This window comes from Pelobates fuscus, chromosome 1 (genome assembly GCF_036172605.1).
Source record: "Pelobates fuscus isolate aPelFus1 chromosome 1, aPelFus1.pri, whole genome shotgun sequence".
Lineage (NCBI taxonomy): Eukaryota > Metazoa > Chordata > Amphibia > Anura > Pelobatidae > Pelobates > Pelobates fuscus.
Genome location: NC_086317.1, coordinates 275,344,123 through 275,363,617, shown reverse-complemented (window position 1 = coordinate 275,363,617; position 19,495 = coordinate 275,344,123). Strand labels below are relative to the sequence as shown.

General features: G+C 36.0%; 1 protein-coding gene across 6 annotated transcripts in view; it reads left to right on the top strand.

The window, feature by feature from the left end:
* The window catches only part of AUTS2 (activator of transcription and developmental regulator AUTS2), a 1,446,188-nt gene that overhangs the window by 270,518 nt on the left and 1,156,175 nt on the right, over positions 1–19,495 (top strand). The window lies entirely within an intron of this gene.

Genomic DNA, 19,495 nt, shown 5'->3' with positions numbered 1-19,495 from the left:
AATTTACCAGTTTTAAACACTAATATTTGAGTTCAGCGAAGTCTCCCGAGTAAAACAGTATCCCCTATGTACAGGTTTTACGGTGTCTTGGAGAGTTACAGGGTCAAATATGGTGCTTGCGAATTAAATTCTCTGCACTTTCTCCCTGTGTTGTCAGGTATGTCAATCAAATTTTAATTAATCAAATCACATAATTATGTTAAAAGATTACGTAAATATACACATAGAATTTTAATATATATGCATTAATAGGTATTTAAATGCTACGTGTAAACTAATGTAATTTTTTATGTAATTACATGTATTTATCTCTCTATATATATATATTTGCGGTTATTTGTATTTTATATATAGATAGATATATATATATAGAGTGTCATTCTAAGTGTATTTTGTTACCAATATATATATATATATATATATATATATATATATATATATATATATTAATAACAAAATACAGTTAGAATGAAATTACATATGAATATATAATTTATTTTAAATATTGTTTCAATATTTTATTTATTTATTGTATTATTTTACAATATAATATATATATACATATATTATATATATAAAATTACTTTTATTTTATTTTTTAACATGTCTAATTTTTTTTTTTTTACAGATCCCACCAGCAGGGGGACTGTCTGATATTTCAGACAGCCCCCGTGCTGGCAGATCCACAGCCAGCTATAGGGGGCCATGTGATCGCTCTTTGAGAGCGATCACATGGCCCCCGGGGGCCTCACTTGCCGGAGCAGGACTGCCTGGGCTGTCAGGCAGCCCTCCAGAAGAGGATCATGGTGGAGGTAAGAACCGCCGAGGTCCTGGGGGCTTAAGCCGTTACGGCGTTCTATGCCTCCGCAACGGCTTTAAATCCGTTTAAAGCCGCGACGGCATAGAACGTCATAACGGCGTTAAGGGGTTAAAGGGTTAAATGATACAGACTACATTATTTCAAGGGTGTATTTCAATCAAGACTGAAATACTAACAAAGGGATGGCAGATTTGACTGTAGACTTCTGTTTTTTCAACTTCCCTTAGAATTCAATTTGGGCATCTGTAGATCAGACTCATTGGAAAGAGCAAGCCTTGCTTTGCAAGCAAAGTCAGTTTGAAGTGATTTGCTCAAACTACATTGGTTTTATACGCCTTAATCTTTGAGAGAACACAGAGGAAACTAAGTAAATAAAACTCACTGAAACCAATTGGATTTCTGTAAACAATGATAAATGTAAAGAGCGATTTGTGAGTTTTATTCCCAAAGCCACTTTCCCACCAGTATTCATTAGTCAGAACACCAAATTTGTCTTTATGCAACTATAGAGATAAATACCATACAGCTCGAATCCCTCTTGGATTTCTGTTGAAAACACAAGAAAAATTGGTTATGCGTGCAGCATTATCCTTGGCAGATATTTTATTAGTATTGGGCTAACAATTTTATCTCAGCTTTTAAAAGTCTATCTGCACCTTCAATTGTATATTAAAATAAAACAATTCTGGTTATGTATTTCTCTTGGCAGCGTTCTTATAAGAAAGTATGTTCTTAGCTGTGTTTATTGATTTATAGCATTACATACAGATAATGGTATGTCATTTCCCCCAAACCACCCAGTTATGCAACCCTACTGAGACATAAATTGATATGTTTGAACAAATATATTGCAGAGCTGAGTGATGTTGAAATAGCAATATTAATACTTTTCACACAAAATATAATTTTCATTCTTTGCTATTTGAGTTATTCTATAGTGGCACATTTTCTAACAATCAATGTTGTTTACTTACTAACTCCATAAAATGAAGAACACAACATTCAGAGCAAGGGAAGATGAGGTAAAATCAACGTCTAAGTTTTTTTCTTAAAAAATAGACTTTATTTTCAAATCTAAGATAAGAACAGCAGTAGCATCTGACAGTAAAGATTGAAATACACCATTAGGCATATAATAATGTAATTAAAGATAAAGTACTGCTGTATGTCAAAATTAACAATTAACCATGAACATTACTAACCTTTAATAGGATTTTGCCGAAGAAGATTCTAACCCTTTAGGCTCAAAATTATAATAGCATTTCTTTTCTTTTATTTTAAAAAATTGCTTCATATATCCTCGGAGTACAGGTGCTTACATGTAACCTTGGTGCTTATTGGCTATGGAAAAGTGTAGCAGGCAGAATCTTTGTGTGGCATGGTGGAGAATATTCTTTTAAGAGTCAGGCCACACGTTGGAGTGAGGGGTCGTAAAAGTGGTGGGTAGAAGATAGGGGATAGAGACAGATTCTGTGGACAGGAAAGAAGTAGGAAAAGGTAACAAGGAAGAAGAAGGGACTGAGGGAAAACATCTAAAATGGTGTATATTATACTGGGAATTAGGTATAAACAATATTAGATGAATAACATGTTTTATAATTTACTTTAAAATTATGTGTGTATATATATATAAGGGGTCTCCTTATATATCTCTTTTTCTCTCTCTCTATAACCTAAATGATTGTACAATGATACTCATTAGAGTTGAATAATCTGCCACGTTCTCCTATGTATATTACCTATTCATAATAGGTTATACATGAGAATCATAAAACATATTTACGTATTTTTTTTAATTCTTTATTTTTGAGTTTTCAAGGTGAGTACATACATTTGGTAACACGTTATCACATAAAGTGGGGATAAACAGAGGATATTCATATCAAGATAACAATTTATAGTGTAATTTCATGCAGTGGCGTGGTTTGTGTACATTTGAATTACCTGAGAACCACTTTTGTATGGGGTTGGGGTTGAATGAATGCGTGCTGCCCAAATAACCAGGCAGTGCTGGTTGGTTTGTCTGCATTTGGTTAGTGCATATCGAATATAGCCATTAATGGTGACCGTTTTGACAGTGTGGCGTCCGCTTGTAGGGATTTTTGTGACCGTTTGTATTTGCCTGGCATAAGAGGTTGTTGCTTGGTGTGCGGCATTGCAGCATGGTGACTGGTCTTACATTTCCCATTGTGCATAGTTCTTTGTTCTGGGTTTGTGCACGAATGCACGGCCGGTAGTTAGGTAGGCAGTGTACTCCTCTGTTGGTCTGGTAATGTGTTAGATGGGGTTCCGCCCAGGAGTGCGTCTCATTGTCACTATGGTCCCAGATGCTTGTGTCTGTCCTGTGTTTTAGTTAGATGGTGTGCCTACATCCTGGGGTAGGAAAGGTCTAGGTTGGGAGGTACGGGTGTTGGGGGGGTACATGGGGGAGTTGTCTGTAATGAGGTTGTGACATGAGTGTATGTTGTCCAATTGTGGTTACTTGAACAGCAAGAGGTTCCATATTTTATCACAGTGTTTAGTCGTGTCATGTAGGAGGGCAGAAAGGTATGCAATTTCCTGTTTTTCTCTATTTTTCGTTTAATGTCTCCTATAGTGGGGACTGTGGCCACTCCCCAGTGAGATGCTACTGCTCTTCTGTTGGCTAATGCCATTTTTGCTATGAGCTTCTTGTGTGCTCGGGGTGTGTCTTTTAGGGGTTTGGATAGCAACCATGCACAGGGATACTGTTCTACATTTGTGTGTAAAATTGTGGAAGCTAAGTTAGTGATTTCCGTCCAGATCGGGGCTATTTGTTGGCATTCCCACCATAAATGATAGTATGTGCCTTTTTGGCCACAGCCCTTCCAACAGTGATCACTCGGGGACATTCCCATTTGTTTCAATCGGAGAGGTGTGAGGTATCACCTCATGAGTGGTTTATAAGCCTGCTCTTTATGGTTGACGCAGATAGTAGCTGTCGCTGTGGCTTCCCAAATGTCCCTCCACACTGTAGGGTCGTCAGGTGGACCCAGGTCCCTTTCCAAAGCCGAGACATATATTAGTGTATTATCAGGTGGAGCGCGGCCTAGGAGGGAGTAGATTGGTGTTATTTGACCTTTGTATACCGGGTTTTGTATTCAAGCTTTTTCAAATGCCATGGGTGTTGTTTGTCTTGCTTGTTTGTAGGTGGTATTGTCTAGGAAGTTTCTAATTTGCAGGTATTGGAAGTAGTCATGGGTGTTGAGTGGTGCATTGCAGAGTAAATCTGTAAATGGGATTAGTTGGTGGTTTCTGTAGAATTTATATATTCTTTTTAAGTCATTGTCTTTGTAATGTGTGAAGTCACGTGGGTGCATTCCCGGGGCAAAGTGTTCATTTTGCAGGATCGGGGTTAGGTGAGATGGGTTCATTGTGAGTGCGTGTTTGAGTACAAGTTTGTTCCAGATTGCAATGGAAGTTGTGAGCGCTGGAGTTGTCTGCGGGAGTTTAGGCCTGGCTTGTTTTGGCAGCCAGATGTATAGGGAGGGGAAGTCCCTACTGAACAGGTCGTGTTCCAAGTCTACCCATCTCTTGAGTCCTGCTAGGGGATTGAAGGTTTGTATTTGAGCTAGTTGTGCCACATGAAAGTATTGTAGCATTTGTTATAAGCCCAGGCCTCCTGCCCTTGTAGGGAGATACATTGCGGCCCTTCCAATCCTGGCTCTTTAATGTGCCCAGATAAATTGTTCTATGTGGGTTTGTAGAATGTTGAAGTATTTTGTGGATAGAGAGATAGGTAGCATCTGAAATAAGTAGAGGAACCTGGGGAGTATGTTCAATTTTATCGAGGCTGATGTCAGTCTTCGCCTGCTGTAAGAGGTGGGTGTAGTTCAGGGAGTAGGTTTGGGTTACATCTGCCGGTAGGTTTATTCTTAGATAGGGAATGTGTGAGGAGTTAAAGTGGAATGCGTAGTGTGTTTGGAGAGTTGTCAGTGTCTCTGCAGGGATCTGCACTGGCAGTGCTTCTGTCTTGTCTACGTTTAACCTGTAGCCTGAGACTGCTAAGTATTGGGTAAGCGCTTGGAGTAATGGTGCTAATGAATGTGTTGGGTCTGTAAGATAAAACATATTTAAAAAAAAAATATATATATATATATATATATATTTTAACCCCTTAAGGACCAAACTTCTGGAATAAAAGGGAATCATGACGTGTCAGACATGTCATGTGTCCTTAAGGGGTTAAATGTCTATACAGCATTTGTTCATTCATAACGTTATACATTATTTCATCTTATTACTCATCTTTTAGAATGGTCTCGCTCATAAAACAAATTCGTAGTATCCCAGATGTAATGACAATAAATTATGAATAACTAATAAATACATCAATAAATCCAAAACAAACAAACAGAAAAGAATTTAAAAAAAAAGAAAAAAAGAGAAAAAGAAGTAAAGAAAAAATGTTACATTGTATTACAAGCTGTACATCACTATCTTTGTAACTCCACTCTTCTCTTAATCTGATTCTCACCTCTTAATTAATTCAATAATCAGAAGAGGGTTCCGATTTATGACCCGCCAATGTCCCTTCAAGATCTTTAATTACAAAAAATGGTCGCGATAAAGAAAGAGAAAAAAAAACAAAGAGCATCAATTCCTAATTCAGCTGTGGTGCCTATAAAAAGTTTCTTATTGCACTATTGATAATATCTATCCTTTTGTATAACAATTTGTTAGATTATTATACCATTTAAATGTTTTAATCATATTGCTTTAATTGGGTACACCCCCTACTTCCCTTTGCCTAGGTTCCAATAGTTAATTTAAGGTTCCTATACTTTGGAGTGTCTTTGCTTTTTATTGACTGATCCCCTATGTAGTTCTTCCATCGCTCTTATACTCTCAACCCTATCAATCCATTGAACAGTAGTCAGTATTATAGTCTAGGTATTAAAGCTTTCACCTAATTTACGAGGAACCATAAAAGTTTTTGTTTGTTAATGTCTGAGAACGAGTTTGGCCAACCCAACAATATCTGAGATGGCATTAGGGTGAAAGGTAATGGCAAGACTTGTTTTATATTGTCAATTACTTGTTGCCAATACACTTGAATTTTAGGGCAAAACCACCAGATATGTTCATATGTCCCAATATCCTGACCACACCTCAAACACTCTTTTTTAATATTTTGGAAAATAAGTTGTGTGCTGGTGTTTTATACCATCGTGTTACTCTTTTATTAAATGTTTCCCTTTTAGCTTGGCTTACTGGATTGTACATTACTCTTTGAAAAATAAATTACCAATCTTTAATTGAAATTTGTATATGAAGGGCTCCTGCCCACTTTTACTGAAAGTGCCTTAATTTTCCCTCAGATACCCCATTTTGTATCATCCCATTTATTATTGATATAACTCCAATCCGCTGTCTACTAGAAATACATAATTGTTCAAATACTGAAATCTCTCTATGATTCCATTTTATTAAAACTTCGTTCTTTATAAAATTAGAAAACTGTAAATACATAAAGCATTCCATTAAAGTTGGAATTCTAATGGATCCAAGAACCCATTAAGTGTCAGCATATAATTACCCTCTAATATATTGTGCAAGATTTGTTGACAGGACCCATATAGTTTAATTAAAATAGATGCTCCCTTACCATTCAAAAAAATCAAGATTTAAATTTGACTGGCACTCCAAATATATAGACTATTTGGGGATTAAACTATATATGGATTTAGACTATATCAGAAAAGAAATTATAATCTTAAACTTTGCGATCTTAGAAATACTTTAGCAAATTGGAAAGGGATGGAACTATCTTGGATGGGAAGAGTAGAAGTGGTAAAATCCTATTTGCTCCCTAAATTTTTACATTTGTTTGAAAACATACCTCTCAGAATTAATAATTGAATACTTAAGGAAATCCAACTAATTATTAATACATTTATTTGGCAGGACAAGAAATCTAGAGTTTCCTCAGATATTTTATATAAGGATTCTAAAATGGGGAGCTATAATTTCTGAACATATTCTACTTGTATAAAAACAATATTTTTGCGCATGCTATCGCCTGGGACAATATGTCAACCTCCAGACCCATTTGGCTGGAGATCGAAAAACAAGAGTTAGGGAAACGAGAACCTCTCTGTCTACTTTGGTCCAATAAAGACCTTAAGGAGATAGGAAGTATAACTTTCTCTATTCATAACCCGATAATTAGAGATATTTACATAACCTTTAACGAAATTCCCTCTTGCATAATATGCCATTAGAAACTATTGAACTAGATATAGGTGACATTAGTTTGTTAAGTTAGAGAGCAAAGAGCATCAAAACTCCAGAGGGGTTCTTGTTACCTTTTGATTTGCTCCAGACGAGTTTTGATTTATTGTCCAGAGAAATTTTCAAATTTCTTTTTTCATTTTAATGAAATTGAAAAATGTCATTAAAAAAAACCCCATTGTAACGGATAACCCTGTAACTGATTTTTTTTTTTTTTTTTTGTTATAAACACCATAAATATCACCTCTAATTTCCAAGTTTTTCAGTATATTACAAACACAAGAAAAAAATTCTGCATTAAATAAATGGGAAAAGGAGATGAATGTTCAACTACAATATGAAGAATGGTTGAAGGGTTTGATGATTGTTAGGAAGAATGTTCACAGCATGACTCTAATAGAAACTCAGTACAAAATAACTTTACGCTGGTACTTAGTCCCGGTTAGACTGCACAAGCTTTACTCCAATACTTCACAAATGTGTTGGAGATGCAAATCAAATGTGGGTTCCATCTTACATACATTATGTAATCTCGTCGTCCCCCCCCCCCTCCTTGATAAGGACCTTGGGTGCATGCTGAATGTATGTAATTTAAATGTAGTATTGTTTTTCATACAAATCTAACTATTTGCTTACACTTTGTTAATTATGAAAAAAGCGTTAACTTGTAAAAAGAAAAGAAAGAGAAAAAGACAGAAATAAATAAATAATAAAAAAAAATTAAGGGGAATACTACTTATATGTTTATTACATCATATTACATTTTTCAAGTTGTTACTTATATGCAAGATGTTTAAAGCCTACGCAAAAGCTACTATACTGTTAAGGTAAATGCACTGAATGCATCCTTTGCTTGACTCAATAAAAAAATATATATATATAAAAAAAATAAGGATTTCATGCAATAGGGTATAAAGGCAATAGTCCTAGTTATAATGTCCATAGATCTTTATATCTCCTCCATAATGTCAATACATTAGTTATTATAGGCTGTGAAAGCGGATTTAATCTTTGTATATGGCTGGTGACCCAAGCTAATGACTGAAGCGGTATATCTGTAAAACTCTGCTCCAGGGAATACCATGGTCGTTCTTGTTTAAGATTAGTCCATTCTTTTATTCTAGCAAGACCTGCTGATACATAATAATGAAATATATTGAGTAATCCCAACCCGCGTACATTTCTACGTCCGGTCAAAATGGTTGTTTATAATTCCAAATATAGGGAACGATAATTTTCCTTAAATTTATGAATATGGGACGTGGTATGGCTATCAGAAGGGTTTGAAGCGATACATTGTTTAAGTTTATATGAACTACAGATTAAATTAGTTCATAGGTGGTATATGTTCCTAGCGAGAGTTGCAAGATTCCACCTCCCTACAGACTCACCCTGTTGGAGATGTCTTAGACACAAGGGAACTTTGAAACATATTTGGTGGGATTGCTATTTCTTGACTCCTTAAAGCAAGCAACATCTACAATAATCAAGAATATTCTTTAAAAAAACGATGAACCTCTCTCCACAATTATTTTTGTTACATATAAATATTCCTACTAAAAGTAAAATTATAAAATATTTAATAATTCATATATTAATGGCGGTTAAAATTTGTATTGCCAGATACTGGAAAACTGTAAATATCCCCTCATGGAGAGAGGTGGAATTTCAAATAGGATATCATCAGCATTTAATGGAGAAACAGGTATATAGAAATCTCAACATGACAAATACACACATCAAGATATGGGAACCCTGGATAACTGAGACATCCATTAACCAATAATGTAGAGCATACTAATAAAAACTGGTCCATAAAGTCAGAAACCTACATCAGATATTCTCTAATGGCTGTGGTGCACTGTTTAAATGAGTACTTTGTCATGTATGTTTTAAATGTTTAGTTTTATAAGGCATGACTATAGGGGAAGCAAGGTCTCAACATACTGGCTCATATAGAGTACGATGGTACAATAGGTTAGATATTGATATCCTATGGCCGGTCTTAAGTCTAATAAAAATAATATAAAAAAACAAATCTCTTTTTTATAGAAACTTCATTATATATAACAACATATGATGAATTGGTATGTATTCTATTATTAAGAGATAATGGTACAAACTTATGGGATAAATACCTTTCTGATGTTTAAGAGAAAAAAAAGGGGAAAAAAAGAAGGGTTTGAAGCAAAAATAAAAGTCTAGGAAGTATTATCATTTTGATAATATATATATACGCCCCATCATGGAGAAAATAGCTTTATTCCCTCTATTCAAATCTTCATTGATTTCTACTAGGATTGGCGCATAGTTAACTTTAATAATGTTATTAATTGAAGATGTTATAGTGATCCTCAAATATATAAGTCCCCCCTGGGTCCATCTAAAGTCAGATAAATTAGTAATTTCACTTTTTAACCCCTTAAGGACTGAGCCAAACGTACACGTTTTGATCAAAATAAAACGTAAACAAAATTTGGAATTTGCGCTATATGTCTGTTAAACTGTAGTTCACCTCTTTCATATTAGGTGCACCCACACTTATTATATATCATTTTATTCAGGAGAAATAGGGCTTTCATTTAAATTCAAATATTTAGCCATGAAACATAATTTAATATGAATAAAATATAAAAAATGAGAAATTAAGATTTCTTTAAATTTGTTTTAGTTCTGCATGACATTTTAACTGTGAATGTCATAACACTGTTTGCTTTTACTGCAATAAAATACATATATTACTCATATATTTGTATTCAGTCATGTCTCATATGTAAAACAGTAACCCCTATGTATAGGTTTTATGGTGTTTTGGGAAGTTACAGGGTCAAATACAGCATGTTACATTTTTCCTTTTTTTCGCATTGAAATTCGCCAGATTGGTTACGTGTCCTTTGAGACCGTATGGTAGCCCAGTAATGAGAATTACCCCCATGATGGCATACCATTTGCAATAGTAGACAACCCAAGGTATTGCAAATGGGGTATGTCCAGTCTTTTTTAGTAGCAACTTAGTCACAAACACTGGCCACTAAAGTGGCTACTAAAAAAAGACTAGACTTTTATGGTTTCTGTAGGCTATTCATCTAATCACTCGAAATTCTCTTATTTTCCCACATTTATTACCATAAGAATAAAATGTTTCCTTTGTCAATTGTACTGCACATTGTGCCTCAATATTTAGTAAACTTTTCAGCCCTATGTGTAATGCTATTAACTGCTCATAGATCTCATTGTCAGGATTGTGCTTATGGGCTAATTCTACCTCATTTATTTGTTGAGAGATCATGGCCACTTTAATATTCCTTTCTTTTGTATTCATTGCCATTTAATCAAAACACCTCTAATAATGCATTTATGTGCTTCCCGGATCCGTGGAATAGAGGTATCTGGGTATATATGTATATGTATCCAATGTTCTCTTTACTTCCTCCTCTTTAATATTTTTTTTTTTTTGCTGTAGTCAAAAACCAAGAGAATTTTTCTAACATTATTATTCCAACTTGTTAAAGCTAAGAGTAGAAAGTCCTCTCCTCTCAAGAGGAGATAATCTATATTTTATGGTTCCATCAATATTTTATTGCAAAAAAGGTCAAAATCTGCATTTTAATGGAAATATTTAACAAGAGTTAGCATAATATTTGACTAACAGAAACCATTAATGGCAGAGAAATCCCACTGGAGAGGGGGAAAACAGAGGTTGTTTTGGAGTCTCCAGGGAAACTGTCATTGATTCCTAAAATTGTTAGCAATCTTTCAATCAAAAGAATGATTTATCAGCTCCACATGATGCGTTCATGTTGTCTTAACACTCATGTGAACCTTATCGATGAGGACCTGACATTTTGAAAATTACAATGATCCTGAGTTAAACCTTTATCCCGCCAATCTGCTTCAGTCAAATCAAAACAATTTTCCAATCCCTGTATAAGTTAAACAAAAATAATTATTACTATTATTTTTAAACTAAAAAGAGCTTCTGGGATATTCAGATTTGTATCCCACTGTGCTTTATTGCAATAAACAAAAATAAAAGGCATCAATGTGATGATTGTTTTATTGGACTTTTATACCATAATATTGGGAAAAACTGTGCACAGAATAAAGGAAATTAATCATTTTTTTGTTGAAATAAACAAACACAGCCAGAATTGAAATTGGTGCCAGCAAGCCTACACTCAAATCAGGAAAGACACTGGTGATACACTCAAATCAGGAAATACACTTGTGATACACTCAAATCAGGAAAGACACTGGTGATACACTCAAATCAGGAAAGACACTGGTGATACACAAGGTGCAACAAACGGCAAAACCTATAGATTTGTAATGACTGGAATTTCTGTATTATTATTATTGGTATTTATATAGCGCCAAGTTTACAATATTATAGTACTGACTATGATGGTTTTAATGAAATTAGTTAGCAAACAAATACACTATTCAGTGTTTTTAATTATTCATCAACATGATATATTTTTTCTTCAACTTTTGGTCACAAGCCTATTGTTTTTGGCTGAAATTTGGTAAACATCTCTGTGGCATGATGTTTAATAATAAAATATGTTAATGTAAATAGAAAAAAGTCTATAGGGGGTCAATGTGACCCTCTTTATTATTATAGAGGAGGTTGAATTACTCTCTTAGTCCCTCACCTGCCATGCAGTCTACTAAATATAAAACTTGCAACTGGGCAACCCATAGGATGGGTCTTATAAATGGCTACCTTTTTTTTAAACGTAGAGCACCTAGTATTCCCCAGCCTCTTTAACAATACTGGAGGCTCATGGGTAGGGAATGGTCGGAATATTAGATCCACCTATTTAATAACACTAGGTTCCCAATTGTATGTGAGCACCCAACCACCACCCATTAGGATGACCATCTCCTGTTTTTTTTATTAAGATCCTCCACCTGTTGACCATGGATGGACAGTTATCTGTATACCCCCATTATTTAATTATTGTAAAGCTCCCCACCTCATTAGCCATTTTAAGAGATATGATTTGAGATAATATTTAAATTTGGTGAGAGAAGGAGACAGTCCACCTTGGGAACAGTTTTGCAAGCAGAGGAGAGAGAATTGCTACAAGTTGTGAAGAACGTTGCTAGGCTTGATAAGAGTGCTCATTGTAATAGGGGGACAATATAGAGGGTCAAGTTGGGGATTGTTTTGTAAGTCAGGGTAAAGAGATTTTTTCTTGATCACATGGCAAACCTGTGATGTGCTTTGTGATACAAATTACCATTTTTTTGTCTTCATAAAATGAGCAGGAAGGTAGCATTTAGCATGTAGGTCAAAAGGGGTTAAAATGGGAGATGATGTAAAGACAAAAGTTTTATTTTGTCATTCAGCCAGTGTTGTCCAGGTTGCAGATTGAGACAGAATAAAATATCTATAAGGTCTATTGTATGACATAATTACTTTAACAGTCTGCTCCCAAACTATTGTAATGAATCAAAATATACCTACACAAAAACCCATTTACAAGTAAAAGAGAACAGCACCAATGACTAGCATAATTTCAAATAGGAACAAAATGTGGGGGGGGGGGGGGGTTACATTAAACAAGGTAACATCTGTGCCTTCTTTTCATATCACAGATCAATGAGTAAATTGGGTGCAATTTGATCAGGACTACATAGCGTGCTGCCTATATTTAATATAACCTTCTCTGTTGTTATTCTACCGTGAGCAAGTAATTCAGCAAATCAACATGATATAGATATGCAGACACATCTGCAGCCGGAACCTAAAAAATAGTGTTTCCCATCTAAATATTTTATAGATTGTACTCATCATGATAGAAGGTTGTACTCTATGATTTTCTAAATTTGCTCTTGTTAAATTTATTGAGGTCTGTAAAATGACATTATCTGGATTAATAACCTCTTCTGAAAACCTCTACAAAGCATTCTGCAGTTATACCGCAACTCCAGCTAATTAAATTAGTCTTTAATCAAGATGATGGCATCTTACATTGCTCTGCTTCTCATTTTTTTGTTACCTGGTTAATCTAGTGCGTTGGTCATATACAGAATTAAGAGCAATAACTGTTTGGTCACCTAGTATACCAATCACAATTGCATTATTGCAGATTTGAAAACGATGTTGTTTCCACTCTGTGAATATTAATGTTTGCTTATAATTTCACATTGTGGCAAATACTGGAATGTTGGATCAAGAGTAGAAAATAAATGTATTCAATGTATTAAATGTTTACTTCAAAGCCTCCCCAAGAGATATATTGTTTGCAGACAGAAATACATGCTCTGTACATTGCCTATGGGTTCATGTTGGTTACCAAGCATAGAAATGGATAGGATGTATGTCGCCCTGCAGGGCAGGTCAGAGGTTTCTTTAGGGAATTCTGTGTGCTATTTAATAATTGTTATCGTATTATCTGAGGCATTGTAAAGAAACATATTTTTATATATTATATGTTTTATTTTGTCTATTTTAATCTTTTTTTATTCTTGCAGATTGCAGAACAATAATGCAGATTTATATTAACAGAATATTGTATTTTGTAAAATATTTTTTGTTTATTATTTTACTATATTTTAGATTGACGCGATTCATGGAGTTACTGCCATTATCAATCTTATTGTTTTTTTAGAAATGTATTATTATTTTCTGTGCATGGAAAGAAACATACGGTGCTGCACTGCCCCAATAGCATGAACGGGATTTGTATATACAAGATAATACATGCGTAAAAATATAACGTGTATCAAAGGGACATTATACAGCAACAATAAAATTCTGTTATGCTTGTATCACTGTGTAGCTTTGTATTTGTACAATTTGTGGACAACGGAATAGTACAATCAAGTTTAAGCACATTAACATAACATCACAGTTACATTGCTCTATTTATAGCAGTTTTGTAGGCTCTTTTCTTAGATATCTCGAGCACCTACTCTGACACGATTGTAGGACCCTTTCAGTCTCTCAAGGTAGTGTAGAGTATGGTGTGGCCTACTCGCAAGTTAGGCTTAATGGTTGGTAGTGAGGAGGTCAACGCAATCTCGGATCTTGTGGTTTCATCTATCAATATTAAGCCATTAGTGGCTATTGTCGGTAAATGAGTATTGAGTCATGAACTATATTCCATCGCCAAAGCTTCCTATCTTCATTAGAGTTTCAGGACTAATATGTCAACACAGTCGTTCCTGCACATTAATTTTCACACGTGGGTTGGAGTATATAGTTTGTACCCATTTAAACCAATTTGGACCAAAACCCAGGGAGTGGAGGGTGGTGATTAAAAAGGACCAATCCACTCGGTCGTCCACCAAGAGAATGACGCTCTGCTGTGGGATTTTGTGGGAGAGGTGAATAAGGTTAAGAATTTTGTTTGTGTTGTGTTTGGGTTCTCGATTTGGAACGAACCCCGATTGGTTCAGGTGGATAAGGAGTTGTAGGTGGGGGCGAAGCCTATTTGCTAAAATTTTTGTGAAAATTTTTAGGTTGATGTTGATGAGAGATATTGGGAGGTAGTTTCCGCATTCAGTGGAGTCTTTGCCAGGTTTGAGGATTAAGGTTGTGTGCGCCTCTAAGGTCGCCTCGGGTAGTGATGCGTCTTTAGTTATGGTGTTAAATGCTGCTATAAATGGTGTGCCTAGTGAGGGGGTGAACAATTTATAATATTTTGCCGTGAATCCATCCGGTCCCAGGCTTTTTCCTATGGGTAGATGTTTTACGACTGTTTTGAATTCATCCAAAGTTATGGGCGAATCGAAAGAGCGTAGTAGATTTGTTGGAATAATGTGTTTGATTCTAGTGGATAGGAAACGTTCCATCATGTCTGTGGGTGGAGGTGTGTCAGTTAGGTGGTATAGATTAGAATAGTATTTATGAAATGCGTCCATAATATTAGATAGCATATTGTTTGTTTCTCCCGATGGTGTCTTAACCTTATTTTGTATCGTTCATTTGAGTGTGTTTGCCAGGAGGCGGACACACTTCCCCCTTGTGTGTAAAACGAGTATTTAGTAGCAATTTGCATTTTATCGTGGTATTTAGTACTATTAACACCTTTAGCAACAGTCACACTGACACCCACTAGAGGTGCTTCCTATCTCAGTGCTATGCATAGAGATGCTGAATGCTCCCCATAGAGATTAACTGATTCAAGGCATCTCTATGAGGAGATGCTGATTGGTGCAGAGCAATGTAGGCTCCCAATGCTATCCTATGAGTAGTTTATTAAGATTGATGATCTCAGCCTTAGAGGCTTGCCATTTTTCATGTAAGTGTTATTAACAAAAATGAGAATTCAAAGTAAATTCAAAGGGAAATCCAAATTTAAAGCCATAATAGTTGAGCTAGAAGCAAAGCTGACTTGGAATATTTTTTTCCAGTTCAGCTTTACATTCAAAAATTTTGTTTGAATTCATTTCAAATTCTCACTTTAGTGGATAAACCAGTAAATGTTAGTTCCCCTATGTGAATTGTTCTTGGGTGATAATCACTTTATGCTATAAACCTCTGCTGGACATAAGAGCTAAAGCGCACACTTATGCAAACATTACACAAACAAATACACCAACATTCACGTGCATTACGCTAACATGCACATTCATCTACAACACACAGTTGTATTTTACAAGGATTGGATGGCTAACACTTTCTATCAAATGCAAAGAAGTTAAATGTTATTGGGGTAATGAAAAAACAACATTTTACTCCAGCTGCCAGCTATTATATTAGCTTATATATATAAGCTAATATATTAACCCTTTAATATCAGATTACTTTGTATGATTGTGATAACAACTGACCTAAAAAATATAACACCAAAATAAATTTGTGTTTTTTATGATCCATTAAATAAAGTATGGATTTTAAATGTGTCATATCTGCTCTTATATTCCTTTACTATTGCATGGTTTACCCACTAAACAGTAAATTGTGGTGATTTGAAAATGTAATTATAATATTCAGGCTAATGTAACAGAACTATGATACTTCCGAAGATGTTTACAAGTCAGCTATTTTATCCTAATTTTTGCAATTCAATTTTCAAAGTCTTTACCATTCATTTTTTAGTGAACAAATTATTTTAGGATGAAAAAAAACCAAACAGGAAATTTCCAAAAAGAGTCAGTTCATTTATTATATTTTTGTTTCTGTTTAACAATGTCTTATGAAAAGATTGTAAATATATTAAATATTATTTAGCCATCATTTTCATATGACCAAAACTCCTTAAACTGCCTTTTGTACTGTAAGAGCAGAATGTGCCATGTTTGGTGCCAATCATTTCTATGGCATTACAAAGTATTCATCTGTATGCAAGCCACGAGATTCCCTCCTCCCTGGCAGCATGTAGTTTTCCATTTACAACAGTTCATCAAGTGTGTGCTCTAATGTCGAAGGCCTAGGCGTTTTTAAATGGCACACTCCTAAATCACTGTGACTTTTTACGTTTACATTTGGATGGGGTGATGCCTTTATTATTTTTGAAATGCCACATAATACTATTTATACACTGAACCAGAAATGTTGTGGAGGAGACAAAAGGCTTTGATTTACGTCAAACATCAAAAGTACAGGGTTTAACTCCTTTTCTCCCAACAAAATTAATTTTTAGTTTACATTTCAAAACAATCTAAAATGAACATTAAAGGGACACTCCACTAGCCAAATAAAAAAATTATATAAATCACTGATACTGCGAATGAAAGCTTGTATGCATTTGATTGTGTATTTTTTCAATGGGGATATATCTATAATCAGCTGGCAAAAACTGCATTTTTCTTGTCTGCTGTCTTTGCAAGCTCCCCCCTTCTATCTCCACCCAAACCTTCTGTGGCTGTCCATTCACAGTCTTCCCAATACAGCTCAATGAGAAGTCTTTGTAAGTCAGGTGCTCTGGGAAATTGCTGCCTCTTGATGTTAGCTGCATTGAACTAACAAAACCAGGAAGTAACATTACCTGTTGTCTACCTCAAAGCCAAGGGGGTGTAACCAGATTAATTTATAAAAGTGTCAGTCTATTTCTATTAAAATCTGCACTTTCTACAAAATGAAAAAAAGAGGACACACTCTTCACACATAAAGTTTTTCAACTAGCTAAACTTTTTAGGGGTCTGGAGTGACCCTTCAATCGATAAAGTTCAAGTTACCTAGTCATATCTCTAGTGTTGTTTTTTCACAGTGCATATAAACAAAGTGATCTGTTATGGCTCCATTCTGTCACTCACCATTTCTGAAGGAATGTAAATATTATCACCTCGCTTCTCCCACAATCTACATAAGCATTTAGACATCACATTTTATGCCTTCATTATGGCAACAGCAAGGGCTCTGAGGATACTGAATGTATTACATGGTTTCTTTGCTAGCTACAACAGCTTATAATGATTTATTTACAGATAACTGTCCTTAATGTATGTGGACATAGTCCCTTGATGTAGATTAACATTACTTTTAAATCATGCTTTTAGAAATTTGTATACTCAGAAATGCTATCAAATTCTTTACAAACACCCACAAATAGGGTGTTTGGTCATTTTTTTTTTTTACTATTTTCATCATATTTACATTAAAATACATTGAAAATAAATAAAATTTATTTTCCTATTTTGATATTTTTTAAAGTTGTGTTAAAGGGTATCTCCAACCCTTTTTTGCTTACTTTAAAAAAATAAATAAATGCTCTTTTAGGCATTATTATTTAACCTCCCCTCCCCACATAAACACTAAAATGATACTAATAAATCAGCTATAACTTGAAATCCAGTGCTGGGCCAAGCTTCCAGTGCAGCTTTTCAGTCCCTGTCTAAGATCATGGCAGCAGTCAGGGCCGGCCTTAGGCCTTTAGGCGCCCTGTGTGAAAAATCTTCACAGCGCCCCCCCCCCCCCACATCATCCATGTATGATGTAATGTTGGTGTTGTCTGTGTATGTGATAATAGGTGTGATGACTGTGTGTGATATGTATGTTATGTGTTGGCTGTGTGTGATATTTGTAATGCATGTATTAACAGTGTGTGATATGCGTGTATTGGTTGTATGTGATACACAAACACACACACACACAGAGTCAGACAGCCATACACACACAGGAAGACATCCACACACACAGAGGCAGGCAGTCACACACACAGGCAGACAGCCAAACAAACACACACAGGCAGACAGTCACGCGCACACAGGCAGAGAGACACACACACATAGGCAGACACACACACATGCAGACAGACATACACACAGACACAGGCAGACAGACATACACACAAACACAGGCAGACAGTCATACACACAGACACACACAGTCATACACACAGACACACACACACACACACAGGCAGATAGTCATACACACACACACAGTCATACACACAGAGGCAGACAGTCACACACACACACACACACAGGCAGTCATATACACACACACACACACAGAGGCAGACACACTCACACTGACAATCACACAGGTACCTGTGGAGGCAGTGCAGCTACTAGAGACTGTTTGGAGGGGGAAGCAGGGACTCCTTCCTGCTTCCCATGCAGCAGTTATCCGGCGCTTTTAGCTCTGCCCCCGCCGCACGGTAAGCTCCGCCTTAACCACAAGTTTTTGATTTTTTCTTCAAATTCCGGCCGGCCATGTGTGAGCTGTGTCGGCTGTCAGGGCGCCCTGTGCGGCCGCACAGCTCGCACACCCCTAAGGCCGCCCCTGGCAGCCGTCATGGGGTCCAATCAAAGGCTGCTCATAGAGAATCTGGATTATAGTACATGCGCTAGCTCTGAACCAGCAAAGGGAGGGATAATTTTAAAAAATATAATGAAACATATAGGAATGAGAAAGGGCTTAAAGGACCACTATAGTACCAGGAAAACATACTCATTTTCCTGGCACTATAGTGCCCTGAGGGTGCCCCCATCCTCAGGGATCCCCTCCCGCCAGGCTGGATGGAGAGGAAGGGGTTAAACTTACCTCTTTTTCCACTCCTCCTCCTCTCCTCCTCTTCAGCTGAATGCGCATGTGCTGCATTCAGCCAGTCTGTGATTTTTACAGTGAGAAGCACGCAAGCCCTCTAGCGGCTGTCAATGAGACAGCCACTAGAGGCTGGATTAACCCATAGGTAAACATAGCAGTTTCTCTGAAACTGCTATGTTTATAGAAAAAAGGGTTAACCCTAGCTGGACCTGGCACCCAGACCACTTCATTGAGCTGAAGTGGTCTGGTGCCTATAGTGATCCTTTAATTGAATGAAGGATGGAGGGAGAGTAGACAAACGCTTCCCTTTGCAATAAGGACATGCATTGAGAAAGGGGAGAACCTGAAATGTTTGTACTTTTTCGTTCTTCCAATAAGCTTGTATGTAGCACCAGGTGTGCACATTTTGCAATTGATAGCACTGACCTCTTTCTTTTTCTTTTTGCTTTTCTCTCTTATTAATAGGAATAGTT